The 20,039-nt window shown below is 36.4% G+C and overlaps 1 long non-coding RNA gene across 2 annotated transcripts in view; it reads left to right on the top strand.

Annotated features, from left to right (window-relative positions):
* The window catches only part of LOC111559819, a 512,683-nt gene extending 493,571 nt beyond the window's left edge, over positions 1-19,112 (top strand). For both annotated transcript variants that reach the window (XR_002741141.2, XR_006595594.1), the window contains one exon: positions 16,611-19,112. This is a non-coding gene — a long non-coding RNA (uncharacterized LOC111559819). The remainder of the gene's footprint in view (positions 1-16,610) is intronic.
* Positions 19,113-20,039: the final 927 nt, after the last annotated feature.

Below are 20,039 nucleotides of genomic sequence, written 5' to 3'. Positions count from 1 at the left end.
AGTTTGTTGGCATATAATTTTTCATAGTATTCCCTAATAATTGCTTGTATCTCTGAGGGATTGGTTGTAATAATTCCATTTTCATTCATGATTTTATCTATTTGGGTCATCTCCCTTTTCATTTGAGAAGCCTGGCAAGAGGTTTATCAATTTTGTTTATTTTTTCAAAATACCAACTCTTGGTTTCGTTGATCTGCTCTACAGTTTTTTTAGATTCTATATTGTTTATTTCTGCTCTAATCTTTATTATTTCTCTTCTTCTGCTGGGTTTAGGCTGCCTTTGCTGTTCTGCTTCTATTTCCTTTAGGTGTGCTGTTAGATTTTGTATTTGGGATTTTTCTTGTTTCTTGAGATAGGCCTGGATTGCAATGTATTTTCCTCTCAAGACTGCCTTCACTGCATCCCAAAGCATTTGGATTGTTGTATTTTCATTTTCATTTGTTTCCATATATTTTTTAATTTCTTCTCAAATTGCCTGGTTGACCCATTCATTCTTTAGTAGGGTGTTCTTTAACCTCCATGCTTTTGGAGGTTTTCCAGACTTTTTCCTGTGGTTGATTTCAAGCTTCATAGCATTGTGGTCTGAAAGTATGCATGGTATGATTTCAATTCTCGTATACTTATGAAGGGCAGTTTTGTGACCCAGTATGTGATCTATCTTGGAGAATGTTCCATGTGCACTCGAGAAGAAAGTATATTCTGTTGCTTTGGGATGCAGAGTTCTAAATATATCTGTCAAGTCCATCTGATCCAGTGTATCATTCAGGGCCCTTGTTTCTTTATTGACCGTGTGTCTAGATGATCTATCCATTTCTGTAAGTGGAGTGTTAAAGTCCCCTGCAATTACCACATTCTTATCAATAAGGTTGCTTATGTTTGTGAGTAATTGTTTTATATATTTGGGGGATCCCGTATTCGGCGCATAGACATTTATAATTGTTAGCTCTTCCTGATGGATAGACCCTGTGATTATTACTTAATGCCCTTCTTCATCTCTTGATCTTACCTTATTAAAAATATATATATATTGTGGTGGGTCGCCAGATAAGATAAGATAAGATAAGATAAGATAAGATAAGATAAGATAAGATAAGATAAGATAAGAATTATTGTGGTAAAGTATATACAATCAAATTTGCCATTTGAGCTATTTTGAAGTGTACCATTCCGTAACATTAGTTACATTTACAATGTCTTTGAAAAGCTATTTCCATTTTCTCCATCTCTGCCCAAGCAGGAGTCTGTAATAGTTAAGTAACAACTTCCATTTCCCCCACTCTTCAGTCTCTGGTAACATCTAATCTATGTTCTATCTCTATGAATCTGCCTATTCTGGATATTTACTGTAAGTGAAATCATGGACTATATGGCTTTTGGGCCTGGCTAAATTCACTTAGCATGTTTTCCAGGTTCATCCATGTTGTTACATGTATCAGAACTTTATTTTTTATGATTGAGTAGTAGTCCGTTGTATGTATATGTCACATTTTGTTATTCCATTCACCCATCAGTGCACACTTAGGTACCTATTTCTACTTTAAGGTTATTATAAATAATGCTTCACTAAACATTGACACACAAGTATTTTCTTTGGTCTGTGTTTTGATTTATTTGGGGTATATACACCTACAAGTAGAATTGCTGGGTCATTTGGTAATTTTTTATTTAGTTTTTGAGCAACTGCCAAGTTGGATTTCACAGTAGCTGTTCCATCTTACATTCCCTTCAGCAGTGTTTGAGGGTTCCATTTTCTCCACATTCTTGCCAACACTTACTTGCCATTTATAAAATTATAGCCTTTCTGGTAGGTGTGAATTCATAACTCACTGTGGTTTTCATTTGTATTTCCCTAGTGACTAATGACATCAAACATCTTTTCATGGGATTGGCAATTTGTATAACATCTTTGGAGAAGTGTTTATTCAAGTTTTTGGATTGGGCTGTCTGTCTTTTTGTTGCTAAATTATAGGAATTATTTATATATTCTAGTTATTAATTGTCATATCATATGTAAAATTTGCAGATTTTCTCTCCCATTCTGTGAGTTGGCTTTTCACTTTCTTGGTGAATGTCCTTTGATGACAAAAGTTTTTAATTATGTTGAAGTCTGACTTATTTTTCCTTTTTGTTTCTCATGCTTTTGGTGTCATATCTAAGAAGTCACTGTTAAACCAAATTCCATGAAGATTTAACCCTTTTTCTTTTTACTATGAGTTTTTTGGTTTTAGCTCTCGTATTTAGATATTGATCCATTTTGAGTTAATTTGTGTATGTGATGTGAAGTGGGGGTTCAACTTCATTCTTTCACATGTGTCAATTCAGTTGTACTGACACTGTTGTTAAAGACTGTTCTTTCCCTAATGAATGGACATGGCACCTCTTTCAAAAGTTAGATAGACATATAGGTTTATTTGTGGATTCTCAATTGTATTTTAATATTGTATAAGTCTACACTTACATCAGTATCAAACTGCTTTGGTTCCTTTAGCTTTCTAGTAAGTTTTGAAATTAGGAAATTAGAGTCCTCTGATTTTGTTCTTTTTCAGGATGGTTTTGGCTATTTGGGACCTTTTGTACTTCCATATGAATTTGAGGGATCAGCTTTTCCATTTCTGCAAAAACACCATTGGAATTTTGATAAATTGTCATCTTCAGAATATTATGTCTTCCTACCCATGAACATAGGGTATCTTTCCATTTCTTTAAGTTTCTTTTAATTTATTTTGGAAATGTTTTGTAGCTTTCAGTGTATTTGTGTTTCATCTGTTGGGTTAACTATATTTCTAAGTATTTTATTCTTTAGATGCTGTTGTAGATGGAACTATTTCTTACATTTCTTTTAGGATTGTTCATTGCAGGTGTATAGACTCACAACTAATTTTTGTTTGTTGAGTTTGTATTTTGCAACTTAGCTGAATCTGTTTAGATAAAGTCGTTTTTTGTGGATTTTTTGGGGACTTTCTATATATTAGGATCATGTCAGTTGCAAACAGAGATAGTTTTACTTCTTCCTTTCTAATGCGGATAACTTATTTTGTTTTTTCTTGCCTAATTGTTCTGGCTAGAACTTCCAGTACTGTTGACTAGCCATGGTAAAAGTGGGTGTTCTTGTCTTACTCCTGATCCTAGGGGGGGAGCTTTCAGACTTTCTCCATTAAGTGTGATGTTAACTGTAGGTTTCCATTAATGCCCTTTATCATGATGAGGAAGTTTCCCTCTATTTCAGTTTTCTGAGTGTTTAATTAATTAATTAATTACTTAATTTACTATCAGAAAGTGTGTTAGAAAAGCATCAAATGCCTTTTCTGTTGATTGAGATGATCACATCCCCACTCCCATAGTGTCTCAGTGTGGTAGATTGTATTGATTTTCTGATATTTAACCACCCTTGCATTTCTGAGCTAAATCTCACTTAGTCATGATGTATAATTCATATTCATAAAAGGCATTGATGTGTAATTTTTTTTTTTTTTTGCTTGTGAAGTGTTTATCTGGCGTTAGTATCCAAGTTATGCTGGCCTCAGAGAATAAGTTAGTTTGAGAAGAATTTATGTTAATTCTTTAAATGTTTAGTAGAATTCAACAGTGAAGCTATCTCATCCTGGACCTTTCTTTGTTAGGAGGTATTTGTTTACTATTTCCGTCTCTTTAGTTATTATAGGTCTGTTGAAATTTTCTATTTCTTCCTGAATCAGTTTAGATAATTTGTGTTTCTAGAATTTGTGCATTTTATCACAGTTTCAGAATGTGTTGAAATACCGTTGTTGATAGTATTCTCTTATTTCTCTTTATTTCAGTAAAAACAACTTATCCTTTCTTACATTTCTGATGTTAGTTATTTACATCTCTTTCTCTTTTTCCCTTTGTCAGTCTAGCTAGAAGTTTATTAATTTGTTAACCCTTTGAAAGAACCAACTCTCAATTTCATTGATTCTCTGTATTGTTTTTCTATTCTCTATTTTATTTATACTATTCTGATAGTTTTTTTTTTTTGTTTTTTTGTTTGTTTTTTTTACTTCCCCTAGCTTTGGGTTTACTTTGCTCTTCTTTTTCTAGTTCCTTAAGGTGTAAAGTTAGGTCACTGATTTGAGATCCTTCTTCTTTTTTTAAATGTAATTATTTATAGCTATAAATTTCCCCCTGAGTACTGCCTTTACTGCATCTCATAAGTTATAGTATACTGTTTTAGTTTTCAGAAGTTATAGTATACTGTTTTAGTTTTCAGTTGTCTTTAATTATTTTCTAATTGCTTTTGTGATTTCTTCTTTGACCCATTGGTTATTTAAGACTGTATTGTTTAATTTCTACATATCAGTGAATTTTCCAGTGTTTCTACAAAACTGTAACAAGAGATTTTGTATGATTTCAGTCTTTTAAAATTCATTAAAGCTTGTTTTCTGGTCCAGTATATGGTCTGTCTTGGAACTTTTTCATGTGCACTTGAGAAAAATGAATGTTCTGTTTTTGTTTAGTGGAGTGTTTTCTATGTGTCTGTCAGATCTAGTTGGTTTATAGTAGTGTTTAAATTCTCTATTTTATTTTTAAGTGCACTTCCCACCCAGTGCAGAGCTCACACAGGGCTTGAACTCACAACCCTAAGATCATGACCTAAGCTGAGATCAACAGTCAGGTGCTTAACCATCTGAACCACCCAGATGCCCCTAAATTCTCTATTTTCTTGTTGATCTTCTCTCTAGAAATTATATCTATTACTAAAGGTGTTTATTGAAGTATCCAAATACTATTATATAACTGTTTATTTCTCCCTTCAGTTCTGCCAGTGTTTGTGTCATCTATTTTGGGGGCTCTATTGTTTTGTGTGTGTTTATAATTTTTATATCTTCTTCATGAGTCAACATTTTTATTAATATACAGTGTCCTTTTTTGTCTCTTGTGACAATTTTTTATTTGAAGTCTGTTTTGTCCAATATTAGGATAGCTACTCAGCTCTCTTTTGGTTACTGTCTGCATGGATTATCTTTTTCTCTCCTTTCACTTTAATCTATTTGTGTCTTTGCATCTAAAGTGAATCTCTTGTATTTAGCATATAGTTGGATCATTACCAAAAAAAATCATTCTGAAATCTCTGCCTTTTCATTGGAGAATTTAATCTATTTATATTTAAAGTAATTACTGATAAAAAAAGGACTTAATTACTTTATGCTATCTTTGTTTTATGCTTCTTTGTCCCTCATACTCCCCATTATAGTCTTCTTTTGTGTTTGATTGATATTTTTATAGTGAACCATTTTGGTTCCCTTCTCATTTTCTTTGATATATTTTTAATACGTTTTCTTTGTGGTTACCATGGAGGTTGTATTTAACATCCCAAATTTATAATGATCTAGCTAAAATCTATATAACTTATCTTCAGTAGCATACAGAAATTCTGCTTCTATATAGCTTTGTTTTCCAACCACCCTTAATGTTGTCAGAAATCATAGCTTTATACACTGTGGACCCATTAATATAGATTTATAATTACTTTGTATGCTTTTTTCTTTTAACTCCTATATGAAATAACAAATAGAAACCAAAACACTATAATACTGGATTTTATATTTTCCCATGTATTTACTTTTGCCAGAGATTTCTATTTCTCATATGTCTTAAAGTTACTGTTTAGTGTCCTATATTTTAACCTAAAGGACTCCCTTTAGTATTTCTTATATGGCAGGGCTAGTGGTAATGAGCTCTCTGAGCTTTTGTTTAGCTGATAATGTCTTAATTTATTCCCCATTTCTGAAGGACATTTTTGCCAAATATAGAATTCTTGATTGACGTTTTTTTTATTTCAGCACTTTGAATGTCATTCTGCTGTCTTCTGGCCTTCATAATTTGTGATGAGAAATCTACTGTTAATCTTATTGAGGATCCCTTGTATGTAATGAGTTGCTTCTCTCACTACTTTTAAGATTCTCTCTTTATCTTTTCATAGTTTATAATGTGTCTTAGTGTGCATATTTTTGAGTTTTTCTTATTTAGGATTTGTTGAGCTCCATGGATTCATAGATTCATGTCTTTCATCAAATTTGGGAAGTTTTGAGCCAGTATTTCTTCAAATATTCTTTCCGCCCCCCACCACCCCTTTTTTTCTCTCATCTCCTTTTGGACAACGTGTATGTTGGTTTTTTGATGGTATTCCACAAGTTTCTTAGTCTCTGTTTACTTTTTTTTTTCCTCTCTTTTCTCAGAGTGAGTAATTTCGGTTGTCCTATATTCAAGTTTATTAATTCTTTTTTCTTCTGGCTTTTAAAATATTTGTTGAACCCCTTTAGTGAATTTTTCATTTCAGCTATTATAATTTTCAGCATGATCATTTTTTGGTACCTTTTTAGTATTTCTGTCTCTTTATTGATATTCTCATTTTTCTTATACATTACTTTCCTGATTTCCTTTAGTTCTTTGGCATTGTTTTCCTTAAATTACTTGTGTATATTTAAGACAGTTGTTTTAAATATTTATCTTCAATTGTAATGCTTGAACTTCCTCAGAGATGGTTTCTGTTAATTCTGTTAATTTCTCTGCATACATGACTGCTTTTACATGTTCTAATTTACTAAAGAAACTCTTCCCAGCATTTGTTCTCAGGCTTTAGGTAGCCTGTTGTATATTTTGACTGTTGCTTTTGTCCCAAGCATCTGAGTATTGTGAGTTTAGCTTTCAGTGTTTCTGAGCAGTGATAACTGCTCTTCTGTTCTGAATTCCTAGTTAGGTGAAACAGATGGGTACCTTTTGTCAGTCCTTCAGATCACTCTTGGTTAAAACAGACATACACAATAATTTGTGAATAAGCTGTACTCTGCTCCCTCCCAAACCAGAGCCCAGGGTCTTACAGTTGGAATCTGTACTGCTGCTGCCTTAATATTACCACTATTCTGGGGAGGGGATTGGCTTGGATGGGTAAAAATGCCACAAAGTTCTTCTGGTACCTTGAAGTTGGCTTTTTCTTGATGCCACAATCACTTGGTTGCTGTAAATTTTGTTTTTCACAGTTCTGGTAGAGTTGATTCTGACAGTTTTTGTTTGTTTTTTAATATTTCTGTGGAGCAATGAGAGCCTGGAGCTGTCTATTGCTGTTTTGCTGATTACACTCCCATCCTAAAATTAACCAAAAATCCTTTGGGAAAGATTTATGAGAATCCTACAATTTCAGAACTGGGGTAAGCTTTTAGATCATGCAGTCTGGAAGTTTATAATCCATCACCCCAGAGCAGCAGGGGTTACATGGAGGGCCACCTCAGAAGGCTTGAGTCTCTTTACCAACCCTCTCCCCCATCTTCACCTAGAATCACTGACCTTGCCATCATTACTTTTATTTTTTTAAATGGTAAACTTCCATTTGAATCAAGAGTTTTTGGCTTAAAATTTTTTAGAAACCACTAATTCATGTAAAGAGCTTAGTTCAGGACTAGGCAAGGAAGGTTCAGGTTCCTTATTCAAAGTCATTCAGTTTCCCAGCTACTTAGTTAGTAGCTGGACAAAGACATGTAGGCATGCTTGGGAGGATAATAACTTGGTGCCTTTGTTCAACATTTAATTAGAGCAAAAGCACTGTGCTGTGCAAAAGGTAAGAGAAGGGGATTATTGTGGCGCTTCTCAATCCTTTTCTATCATCCTCAACAATGTAGTTGTGGCTACAAATGTGTACCCTCTCCCAGCACAGCTAGCCTCTGAATTTAACCAGATTGTATCTTTTTGGAAGACAACTTATCAACTATTTATTGTGACTGGAAAATGCCTCTTGGAGCATTCACTGCTCCTTCTACCATAATCCGAGGGGCTAGCAAAGTAATTTTTCTTACCACATGTAATTCTGTTCCCTAGAGGAGATCTAGAAACTAAAATCTTCTCCATTTTGTTACATTTTCAGTTCCACTTATATAAGGCCACTAGCTCTGAATACATGAGAATATTGTATGCTAATAGTGAACTGTTTTTTTTGTTTTCATTTTTCACTGTTTTTGAGCAACAAAAGGGAGCTTAAGTGATTATTGAATAAGACATTGACACCCAGGAAAGACATGGGACACCAGACATGACACCAAGCTAGACGTAAAGAGAGGTTGGAAAGTTTTCTGCTGAGAAGAAATAGCAGTCTCCATTGGGTGGGTTTCACTGCAGTTAATAAAGAGTGTGAGCTGGTCTGATGCAATTAACCTCTCATAGTCTCTTAGAGTCCTAAGACTCCATCTTTTATAGTAATTAAATAATTTCTGCTTTCACATATCTTCTATGGATGTGACAAGTTTTATTTTCCTTGGTATAACTTAGATATTTAATATTTATAAATATGTAATGTTGATATATATACACAAAAATAAATATATAATATTTGTATATACACATATCTTTAATTGATTGTATATGAGTATGGAAAACATGATAATAGCACTCAGAAGTTGGTAGGAGCAGCAGTTTTCAATCCATGTAATATTATATCTAAATAGAAAGCAATCAGCTTGGAGGTTTTCTTGCTGACTGGTATATTGACATGATTGTGATACCTCCAGCTGGCTTTTTCACACTGAATGACAATTACACGCATGCCCCATGATAGTTGATGCTCACAGAGCATAAAGAGAAAGGAAAACAGTGATCTTAGGTCCATGAGGGAAGGCTATAACCACGGACAAAGTAAGCAAACAGAAACCTAGCTAATTGAAAGGGAGGATAGTTAAAATTTAGCATTGTTGAATTGGGAATAGCATCAATGTCAAAGGGAACTTGGATTTCACTGGGTGATTGAAAACTAACATGGCAAATTGTTTCTTTCTTCGAATTTATGGCACCAAAATAAGCCAAGGACTTTCCCCCACTGTGTCATAAAAAGGGAGCCATTGAATATACATGTCTGGAATGAGTTTGGATAAAAGCTGTTGTTCTCTAAAAATATTTTACCTTTTGCATATTTTAACTGTGACTTATGGTTATGTGGCTTTGCATTCACATGAACATTAGTGACTTCTGTTTGAAAGTTCTGAGTATCTGAGTCTCTTTACCATCGTGCAACTCTGTCCGTTATTCAGAGTAATAACACTTCTGATTTTTAAGCTAAGGAATAATATGTACATATGAAATTAGTCATAAACAATGAACAGTGATATATTAAGGCAAAAAAATATTAAAAGTTCTCCTTTGCATGTTTCAAAGAGGTACCTGAGTTACAGTGGAAAGATCTTGGTGGAAATTCAGAAAGTTTGGATTCAAAGTCTCCACTCTGCCACTTGCCGTGGTTTTTGTCAAGTCATTTTTGTTCTCTTAGCCTTTCTCCCCTCTCACATTTGCACTATGGGGGCAGGAATTTTGCTTTCTAATCCCTGGGTTATTTCAAAATAGTATGTAGAAAGCCATGTGGAAAAAAAAGTGATATGCAAATGATGTGGATGGTGATGCTCCCAACTAGAAATTAATCTTTTCAAAAATTATGTTTCTTACATGCTATTTTACACCTTTTAAAGACAAAGCATAACCAATAACCAGCCATCTTTCCATGAAATAAGAAACATTTCATTACTATTTTTACCTGAATTGACAATGAAGAATAATGGAAAAAAGCTAAGTGGAAGCAAGAAATAACTAAATGCTATCAACTAACAGAGCTTATGTGTGTTGCTTCACAACCCTGAGGCTTTATTTATTTATTTTTTTGTTCAAATGCAAATACTCTATTTTCTAAGTTCCTTTAAAATGTTATGATTTGGTAAGTTTTATCTTCATTTATCCTATTATTCTCTCTCTCTCTCTCTCTCTCTCTCTCTCTCTCACACACACACACACACACACACACACACACACACTCCTCTCTACCACTTTTTCCTTCTCCTTTAACAAGGTCTTCATGACTTAGCTCAGATGTCACATCTTCCAAGAATTCTTCTCTAATGTCTCCTCCCAACCTCAGTCTGGCTTAACTAAGTCTTCTCTAGGTTACGTTAGTACCTTATGCCTAAGCTATATCATTGGACGCTGCTCTTGGGTTAAAAAGAGTGTATGTGTCTTTTACCCCAGCTACAATCTAAGACTCCTAAAAGATAGGAGTCATGTGCTATTCATTTGGGGGACTAGCATTTAGTAGATTCTTAGTAAATGTTTCTTTACTGAGTGAATAAATTAGTAAATGGATAATATATGAGAAGCTCTTTGAAAAGAAAAGACAATGTGCAATGTGATATTTTTCAAATATAACTGCAGGAGGAAGAAGTATTTATCTAGTGAAACAGTACTATATTTGGAAGCAAGAAATCAGTTATTGGGCCATTTCTACTAATTTGATGAGTAACTCCAGGAAAATCACTTGAGCTCTCTGCATTTAACTTTCCATTCAAAAATGGGGCAATCTTCATTTCCCATTGCCTGCCTCATTAAGAGTGTCACAGAGGCCAAAACTGGAGCAGTTATGTGATATCTGCTGATTTTTAAAAATAAAGTTATGTTATGCATTTTAGGGGCTGCATTAATACCTGTTCATAGTCAAACACATATCTCACTTTATACTGAAAAATTGCTGAAAAGTTTTCTCTAAACAATTCAGAATTAGATAGTAGTTTAAGTAGACTGAAGAAGATTTATATTTAAGGCATAGTTTTGGTCTAAGACCAGTTTTGTAGTATACTGAATCCTTTTGAAAGGGAAAAATTATTTATAATTTATTTTATAATTTAGAATTTTCTTGTAACACCAGTTTCTTGAAGTAGCACCCTCCTATATCCCACCACATCTCTTCTGCTCCGCAAGCCATTGTTGACTAATAGTGGAGAAGAACTATCCTCCACTGAACCATCTGTATTGTCTTTGGGATGTTGAATTTTTGTTCAAGAGCACAACCTCTGTCCTGCAAATGATAATTTCCAGCATTGCACACAGATATCTGTGTCTTTGAGAAATAAGCAAAGAAGATGAGTTTTTCTGGAACTTTGGGATGCCTTCATCCTAAACTAAAATAAAAAGTACAACTCTTAATAATTCCCTAGAAGAGTAGGGATTTTTTTTTTCTTTTCAAACAAAGTATTTTTGTTTTCCTGTTTGGAAATTGACCTCACAGTAACAAATCCAGAGTTATTTTCTCATGTAATTATGGAATTACTTATCTCCATTTTATCAGGACACTTCTTGTTCTCACCCAGGCAGGAACATAATTTAGGCTTTGCTTAGTCTTCGGTTAAGAATACAAACTGCACAGTGTTTAGATTTTCCTTGTTATGAAATTGTTATGGGGTTTCTTCTTAAGTGTCCCACTATGCTTCCGTATAAAAATTCTGTCTCATGGGAGTAGGACATCTCTGTCTTGATTGCTTTTTTCTTTTTGAATCAACTGGATCGAAGTATACTGTATGTATAATAAACTGTACCCACGTAACTCCATGTAGCCACCACCACAACCAAGGAGCAGGGCATTTCCAGCTACCTCCAAAAGATCCCTCATGTCTCTTTGCATTCACTTCCCATTCCATCTCAGCCCAAGGCAACCACAGATTTGCTTTCTGTCAGCATAGATTAGTTTGCATGACTGTCTTTTATTGAGCCCACCTTCTTAGAGTTGACTTTCTTTCTAGGGAGACAAACTATATGGCTGGATTGAAGGAGAAGGCAGAGCCGAGGCATTTATTTAATCTTCAGATGTGATGAGCACTAAATCTTTGTGGAAGCAAGGATTATCAGAAGTCATAGGCCAGGTAGTTAGTTTCCTTTAGAACATGGGTAACAAAGAACTACGAAATAGGAATGAAGTTTGCATCTGGGTCATTAAAACCAGAAACACCCAAGAGGAAGTTCAGGATATGCAGAAGCTATGATGAAGGAACTTTTCCATTCTTCACATGAACTCGATCTTATGCTTTTAGCCATCACTAAACTACTTGGGGGGTCTGATATTTGTTTTTTATGTGCTCACCTTTCAGAAGTGAGTGAGGTTGTTTCCCTTTCATCATGTAAAGTTATGAGATATAAACTCTTATTTTTAGGAGTGCAGGAATTTGTTCCATTCAAATTTTGAGAGTGGTCAAGGGACAGGGCCAAGACTACTTATCTTCATTTGGCTTTAGTGCAGTAGTTCTGACTACTGGACATTTGACTTTATACGGCTAAGAGTCAAGAGCTGTTTGGTGAGATGTTTGCAAAAGGATTGGCATGAAATTGCCCGACTGGTATTTTATGCTTGTGCCACAGTCCAGAAATAAACATTACATTTCTTTCTCTAAATCTATTTGTGTCCTGGATAGCCAACTGACAACTATTGTCTCTCTCTTTTCTTTTCTTTTCTTTTCTTTTCTTTTCTTTTCTTTTCTTTTCTTTTTTCTTTTCTTTCTTTCTTTTTTCTTTCTTTCTTTCTTTCTTTCTTTCTTTCTTTCTTTCTTTCTTTCTTTCTTTCTTTCTTTCTTTCTTTCTTTCTTTCTTTCTTTCTTTCTTTCTTTCTTTCTTTCTTTTTGATTTTCCAGTTAAATAGCAATTGTTTTGGATGAAGGAACAGCATGGTTTAAAACTCTTTCACTCTGAAGTGTCTCCTGGGTAAGAAGGAAAATAGATTTCCAGTCTTAAGAATCAAATGGCCCTATTCAATGTCAGTCCTATGACTTTGCGCGCGCCCCCCCCCCCACCACATGTTAAAATTTTGTTAAATTGGGCTCTAACCTGTTTCAAAGTAAAGTTGAGAGGCTCCTATATCAGAAATGTTCTAGATGCGGACGTATTTCTCACTTACAAAAGTACCTTTTTTCTTCATAATGTTTGGGGGAAGAAGTGACTTTTAACCTCTTGATGTCTAGGTTTCCTTTATTATTTTTAAGAAGGTTTAATTGACCAATTCCATTTAAATTTAACCTATTGTTTAGAAATTTCTGGGAACATAATTTATCTAAAGCAGTAAGTCAGATTCTTCTCTCCCTCCTCCCTTTTATTCTTTTATAGGCAAGAACTGGAGTATATGCAGATTATTGAGAGAGGAAAAATAATATCTGAAAAGGTGGCTTTCTTAAAAGGCACCAGCAGCATTAGTGTCATGTCTGAAGCACCCATTTGTGTCAACTGTACAGACCTTTCAATGGAAAATTGTGCTGTGCTACCTTTTAAAGTATGAAATGCTAATTTGGGATTTACAGTTTTTGAACTGGAGGGCTGCATTTTGCATGGGATTTTGTTTAATTTCCCAGTGAAAAAAGGCATTTGAAACACAACTGCCTACAGCCAACTGTCAACAAAAATCAACTGTAATAGCACAGAGCCTGTCACTGATGTATGTGGTGATGTGGTAATCTTCTCAATTTAGCTGGATATTTCTTCTCCGTACAAAATAGCTGAAAGTCTTGCTAGGCATTTATGAATATCGAGAGGTATTATTAGGCTGATAATGGGGCCAGATTAAGGAAGGGTACACTGGTTCAAGATGTCAGTTAAAGAGACGCAGAATGGGACGATGCATGGCCCTCAGTATAAGGGACTCTTCGTATTTCAGGTCTGCTGAAGATTTGGGCGATAGCATGCTGAGTTCCATCTGCTGTGAAAGTGGCTTTCTGGGGAAAAAAATAAAGTTGTTATGCTATTTTTTCCCCCAGAAATCTGTTTTTGTTTATCAAGAGGGTGAAATAAAAAATCTCTGAAAATGGAAGTGAGGAGGGCAGACTAGGGAAATCTCTTGAGGTGAGACTGGTCAGTATGACTCTCCTTGCAGCGTGGAGAGCCAGTGGTTGACAGCTGGCGTCTTTTCCCCCTAAGTCACGACTGTATAAGAGCTGGAAGAAGAGAATTCTTGTGGAGACTCTGTATTTTAGTAGTGGGACCCCATTTGGATTCTGAATAACAAACCTGCAAATGCAAGGAAAACAATAAAGCTGCAGATAAGCTATTCTTCGGCAAGGCACAAAGTTGGGACTTATTATTAGCTGTCATCAAAACATAGCATTAGTGAAGCATCTCATATCAAAAGGGTATTTAGAATCAAATGGCACTTTATGTTACCAGTTGCTTCTTTTTTTTTTTTTTTTTAAGTGAGCCATATTCAAATCTGGCCCCACCATTTTTTAGCTGCGTGGTAGCTTAGCTCTCTGTGTTTAAGTTTCTTCATCTCAACATTGGATTAATAATCATGCCCACGTCATAGGGATTTTGTGAGAAATTATTTAATAGGTATAAAGAGCTTAGAGCATGCTTGACCTATAATAAGTATCATGTGATCAGTTATCATCACCACCATCATCATCGTTAGCATCAGTACAAGCAACATATTTACTGTTCTCAAGTACTCATGGCAAAAAGAGAAATATACTAGCACATATGCTACATAACTTGTTGTGAAAGGTGTATCCATTTTTTTCTTGATCATTATGTTTTTATATGTAGATGGAAGACAGGAGTGAATTGTGTTATTTTAGCTACAGGGAATATGTTCTAAGATACTTATAAATAGCACCATGGCTAATAAGAATTTGAGAGTGCCCTGGCCCGTTTCTGCACTGCCTGCCCGGTGCCCCTTTTTCTGTGGCTCTACCCTTCTGCCGTCCCTGTTTCCCATGTGACCTTGATCTCTTTCCTTCCCTGCTTACTTTGGCCAATAGTGATAAATCAAGGATGGACCTCTGATGGAGGAGTGTGGCTCCAGATAGGCACGTTGGTGACATGTCTTGGCACACCTCTAAGAACAGCTAGATTGAGCCAATCTAATCTCTTTCTCTGCAAGTCCATGATTGAACATGGAGGTGCAATTGTCAGTTATCAGTAGGTACCCAAATTTAAAGACATGGAGAGGAAGGCAGAGTTAGATGTGGCTTTGGAAGTTATATACAAATTCAAGCTCGGGTAAGACAGTGGAGCAAAGAGGAAGGCAACACCGTGAGACAGACTCTCTGTGGCTGCCTGTTTTTCTGTGTTTCCTGAGCTTTCATAACTTGGCTCTCCGGGGCGCCTGGATGGCTCAGTCGATTAAGCCTCCAACTTCAGCTCAGGTCATGATCTCACAGTTCATGAGTTTGAACCCTGCGTCAGGCTCTGTGCTAACATCTTAGAGCCTGGTACCTGCTTTGGATTCTGTGTCTCTCTCTCTCTTTGCCCTTCCCCTGCTCTCTCTCTCTCTCTTTCTTTCTCTCTCTCTCTCTCTCTCTCTCTCTCTCAGATAAATAGACCTGGCTCTGCAATTTTTCCAGATCTCATGAGCCCTCTTTATGTCCCTACAACAGACTTCCTGTCCTCTTGACTTCCCACTCATTTGAGAATTTTTCTGTTTGCTGCAACCAGTTAGGGCATGGAGAGTCGAAGGTTCCATGTGTGGTAAGAAGTAAAGTTTTCTGCTGATGAGTAAAAAAAAAAAAAAAAAAAAAAACAAAACACTGCATGTAAAGGAATTAAAATGACATTGACAGAGCAGTCAGGGAAATTTCCATTATCCATTTTCAAAGTCTTAGGAATGAAGGATTGGCAGAAATAGGAAATGGGCAATTATCTCTAGGTTCTAGTGGACTGACAAGGTCTTTGCACATATGGTGATTACTTTTTAATGGCATGGTCAGATAGATGATCAACAAGTAAATATAAATAAACATGGTAACAGTAATTTATAGTCTGAGATGACTTCGATGAGGGAAATAGTTTAGATAAGGAGTAAAATTAGGCAATGGATTGGAAGTTGGCTGAAGTGTCTTCTTTAGTACCACATGATTTTGCTGGGGCACCGCCTCTGAGTGAAAAAATATGACCACCATCCATCCCCTTCCTTGGCCTTGGCCAATGATGATGGACTGGGAATGGATCTCTAATGGAAGAGTGTAGCCCAAGACAAGCACAGGTATAACATAGTTATATACTAGATCAACATATACTCCAGGTAGATATGGACCACTCTAGCTTTTCTGCCTTTTATTTTCAAAGATGACACCAAAACCATCATCATATTTTTGATTTTTTTTCTCTGTTTGGGATGGATTTGGATAGTGGATAATGGAACAACAATTTAATGAGCTTACCTTTTACTAGGCAATGTATAAGATCCTCTCCACAATTCTCTGATTTAACGAACAAAGCCACCCACTCTCACCTTGTAATCATTGGCATTTATAAATACAGTGGCTACCTGGGATTCAGGCTTCTGTCTTCATGTGGAAAGGAGCATTTTTCTCTGGACTAAAGAGTTTTTTAATCTGCTGCCTCTTTCCTCTAGCATAAAGTTCTAGCCTGAATACAGACTTTTAATGAGCAACCCATATGTAAATAATTAGTATAAGAGAGGAATTAACTATCATTACCCAATTGCTTTTTTTTTCTTTTTAGAAATGATTTGCTATTCAGTTTTAAGCTTTCCAACTATTTTGATGGAGATCCAACTTGGAGAAAAGAAGTGTTTTTTGTTCTCATTATCACTTCCTGTAAAACTGCATAGTTAATTTCCAGAGGTAGATATCCCTTTGAGTTCTCATGATAGGAAATAGAGAAATCGCTGTTCTGTGCCTTTAAGATCAAGAGAGATCAAGAACATTGGAAAGGGAATATACCATGCACAAGGTCGTATATGAAACAATGGGATTTAATGAGCATGAAAAACTCTGTCATTAATAGGTGAACAATTCTCTTGAGTCTTTCCCAGGCTGCAAAACAAGTGGTCTCAGCAGGGACTTTTTCTTCTTCAGGGTTTTTATATATTGAAGAAAAGGCAGATATAAGCACACTGACAAGTAAGCCTTTGGATGGAGTGGTGAGGCCAGGAGCACCACGGGCTACTTCTCGAGAAGGTGAGCATGACTGATTAGGGTGTTTTTCCAATGGTAGTAACTTGACATCTAAACAGGTCCTTTGGTGATGCTGTTCCTAGTTCTTCTTTACTGTGTGCTTTTCATTCAAAGGCATTTAAGTACGAGATGGAGGTGCAGCCATTACCACCCTATTGTCCATCAGAAATGACACGTCCCGAAATACTTACCTCGGGCAAAGCAGTGATACTCCTTCTTCAGAATGCCATTTTGCCCCAACGAGAAGATCTATATCTATTTCTCTTCATAGAGTTAGGCTTAGACAAGTGTGAGACCAGTACGCATGTTTTTTTTTTCTGATGAGCTCAGTATTCTCTGATGTTCATCACACATTTTTTCAAAAATACTCATCCAGAGCCTATGTTGTGCAAGAAGCCACTGAAGATGCAGCAGTAAAGAAGGCAGACACGTCTTGGCTGCTTACATGAGATTATATTCTAGTAAGGAAGACAGATCATCAAGAAAATGTAAACAAGGTAATTATAGATTGTGATGGTTACCAGGAAAGAAAGTTTATCCAGTGGTGCTCAGGGCCATCCCATCCTCACACCAAGCCTCCAACATGCCTTCTTAGTCTTTGAGGCGCACAACTGACTTTTCTAGTTTTACATACATAGCTATAGCTCATGCAGCTTCAAGCGCTCCTCTCTTTCCAAATTCTTGTCCCTAAATCTTTTCTATATAGACATTTTAGAACTGCTAGTGGGCCCAGTAGTAAGACATTTTCATGGGAAAAAAGACACAAGACACAACTTGTGTGTTATCAAAGTCTAGAACTCCGAGAGGACAAGTAGCTGTGTGGTAGTTATTTGCATACACATCTGTCTTCCCTATTAGATCTCCTTGAAAGTAGACACTAATCTATTTTTTTGTCTCCTGTGTTACATGCACATAGTAGGAACTCAGTATATTGCTCAATGAATTCAACTGAATTAGCACAAACCACAGGCTTTTGCCAAAAGCATTAGTGAATTCATGTTTGAAGAGAATTAACTAACAATTAAGATTAAAACGTCAGTATTCACATGGATTTTGGCTGAGCAGATACATTTCCTTACTGCTGAACATAAGGCTTTTCAGACCAATGAATCTGGTATCCGACAGTCCCTTGCCAGCAAGGCATGGCAGGAGTGGAAGGAGAGGAGCATGGGCTGAATGCAGACTTTGGCAAATGGTTGGCACTTCCATTTCTCCTGCCAGACTTATAAGCTCTTGGTGGGTGTGGCAGGAGATATGAGAGAGAGCAACTAGAGGTCCTAGGATGAGACCTCCCTATGGAGGTGCCAAAGATTTTTTTTTTTTTTTCGGTTTGAAGTTTGTGAGAAGGATGCATGCCTACCCCAACTGAATAATTTGGGGCTTCTTTTCTGGACACTCCCTTCAGGGACCTACTTCAAACGATTTCTTTTGCTGAGATCTCACAATGTGTCAGCCTCATACATAGAGCCAGGGTTACAAAGATTGACAATCAAGATTCTTACCCTCAGGTGACCACTGTTCCCATTTGAGAGGTAGGAATTAACATGTAACCAGTAAAGAAAAGCCAGCCGTGTTATCCTCCCTGCCCTGAGAGTTCACCTTTGTGTGTACATGCGCGTGTGTGTACCCCCACAGATGTGCACACGCAGACACAGGCACATACACATGTACCTTAGCACTTTCCCATATAGGATAAATCAGAGTAATTGCTCCAAGCCCTTCATTTTGGTAATGGGACTTGACGCTGGTTCCGGGCTTTCCGGGCTATGACAAGGAGCAGGTTTCAGAGCAAGGACCAGGAAAGGCAACTGATATGGAAGAGGGATATGGGTTTATCAGCTGGGCTTGGTTATATGGACCTAAGTCCTCTATGATACAAATTGTATGAAATGAACAGCAGGAGTACACAATTTATTCAATCCTTCCGTTGTTCTTCACTTAAGAAATGATTGTTGAGTATCTGTTATGTGCTAGGGACTAGGGATGGTGCAGAAGGGAAAAAAATATAATCTACAGAAGGAGCAGACATTAAGCAAATAGTTCCACAAATACAAAATTTGCAACTATGATAAGGGCTAAGCTGCTGGGTGTTGTGAGAGGTTATAATAGGGGCATTTAACCCATTGGGGAAGACTTTTTTAAAACTTTACCTAGTTTTGCTAATAAAATACATTTTTGGGGTCTGGGGTGGGGAGGATTGGTTTGCTCTCCACTTTGTGTGGTCAATCTTTGTATCAGTATGTGAATGCCTGCACACACCTTAGACCGGTTCTATCTTTTTATGTCTTTACTTTTCATTTTACTTATGCATTTATGTACTTACACACAATGACAACTATTTTTAAGTTTATTTATTTATTTTGTGGGGGAGGCGCAGAGAAATAGGGAGAGAATCCCAAGCACTCAGAGCCCAATGTGCAGCTCGATCTCATGAACTGTGAGATCATGACCTGAGCTGAAACCAAGAGTTGTGCCCCACAACTATTTTTAAATGTTGCTGTGTTTACTCATCATCTTCAGGAGACTATAGGAATTGCATGGAAAGTGCAAATTCTTCAGTCACTCACCAGACATGGGAGGATGTTTCCAATGAGCTGGAAAACAGAACTGAGTGATGTATCATAAAACTTAGCTTTTATATTTTCAACTATGTTATATTAAGGTAGAATGCACTGGTGGTAGCATGGTGTGTGGAAAGAGCAGGGATTTGGGGTCCGAGAGCCTCCACCACTTGTCCACGGAGGCCTTGGTAATTTATATATCTTCCCTGAGCCTCAGTGACTCTGTCTGCAAGATGGAGATTATAATAGCTGCCTCAGAGGTTTTTTTTGTGTGTGTGTGAAGAAATCTTTAAAGGTTCTAGGACAGTGATGCTCTAACATTAGTAGGAGCTTGGTAAATATTTATTTCCTTTCCTGCATTCAGATTCTTGGGCCCCTTTATCATAAGTCTACATGGAGATACCCTGCTGACTTCAAAAAAGGCTTCTTTTACCATAGAAAGTGAGATCGAGGGGAAAATTCTCCAGGAATTCTCACCTTGACCTAGGGGAGACGAGATGCCCATACCCCGGCTCATAACAAGATTCCATAGAAAGAGGGGATGGAAGATGAATGTACATTAAAGTGATTCAAAACATGAGCAGACTCTGCAAGTGTTATGCACAGATGAGTTAATTGTTTTGCCTTAAATATATTTCCTGAAGAACAGAAGCCCGATCACAGCACACATCGTTATGTATTTTAGACAAACAGCACTTTGAATCAAATTATAGTACATGCATAAAATATTAAAATAAGACATTTATAACAAATCTTTCTAACTTAGTGC

Source organism: Felis catus, chromosome A3 (assembly GCF_018350175.1).
Source record: "Felis catus isolate Fca126 chromosome A3, F.catus_Fca126_mat1.0, whole genome shotgun sequence".
Classification (NCBI taxonomy): Eukaryota; Metazoa; Chordata; class Mammalia; order Carnivora; family Felidae; genus Felis; species Felis catus.
The sequence above is the reverse complement of the archived record's forward strand: the minus strand, read 5'-3'. Positions and strand labels throughout refer to the sequence as shown.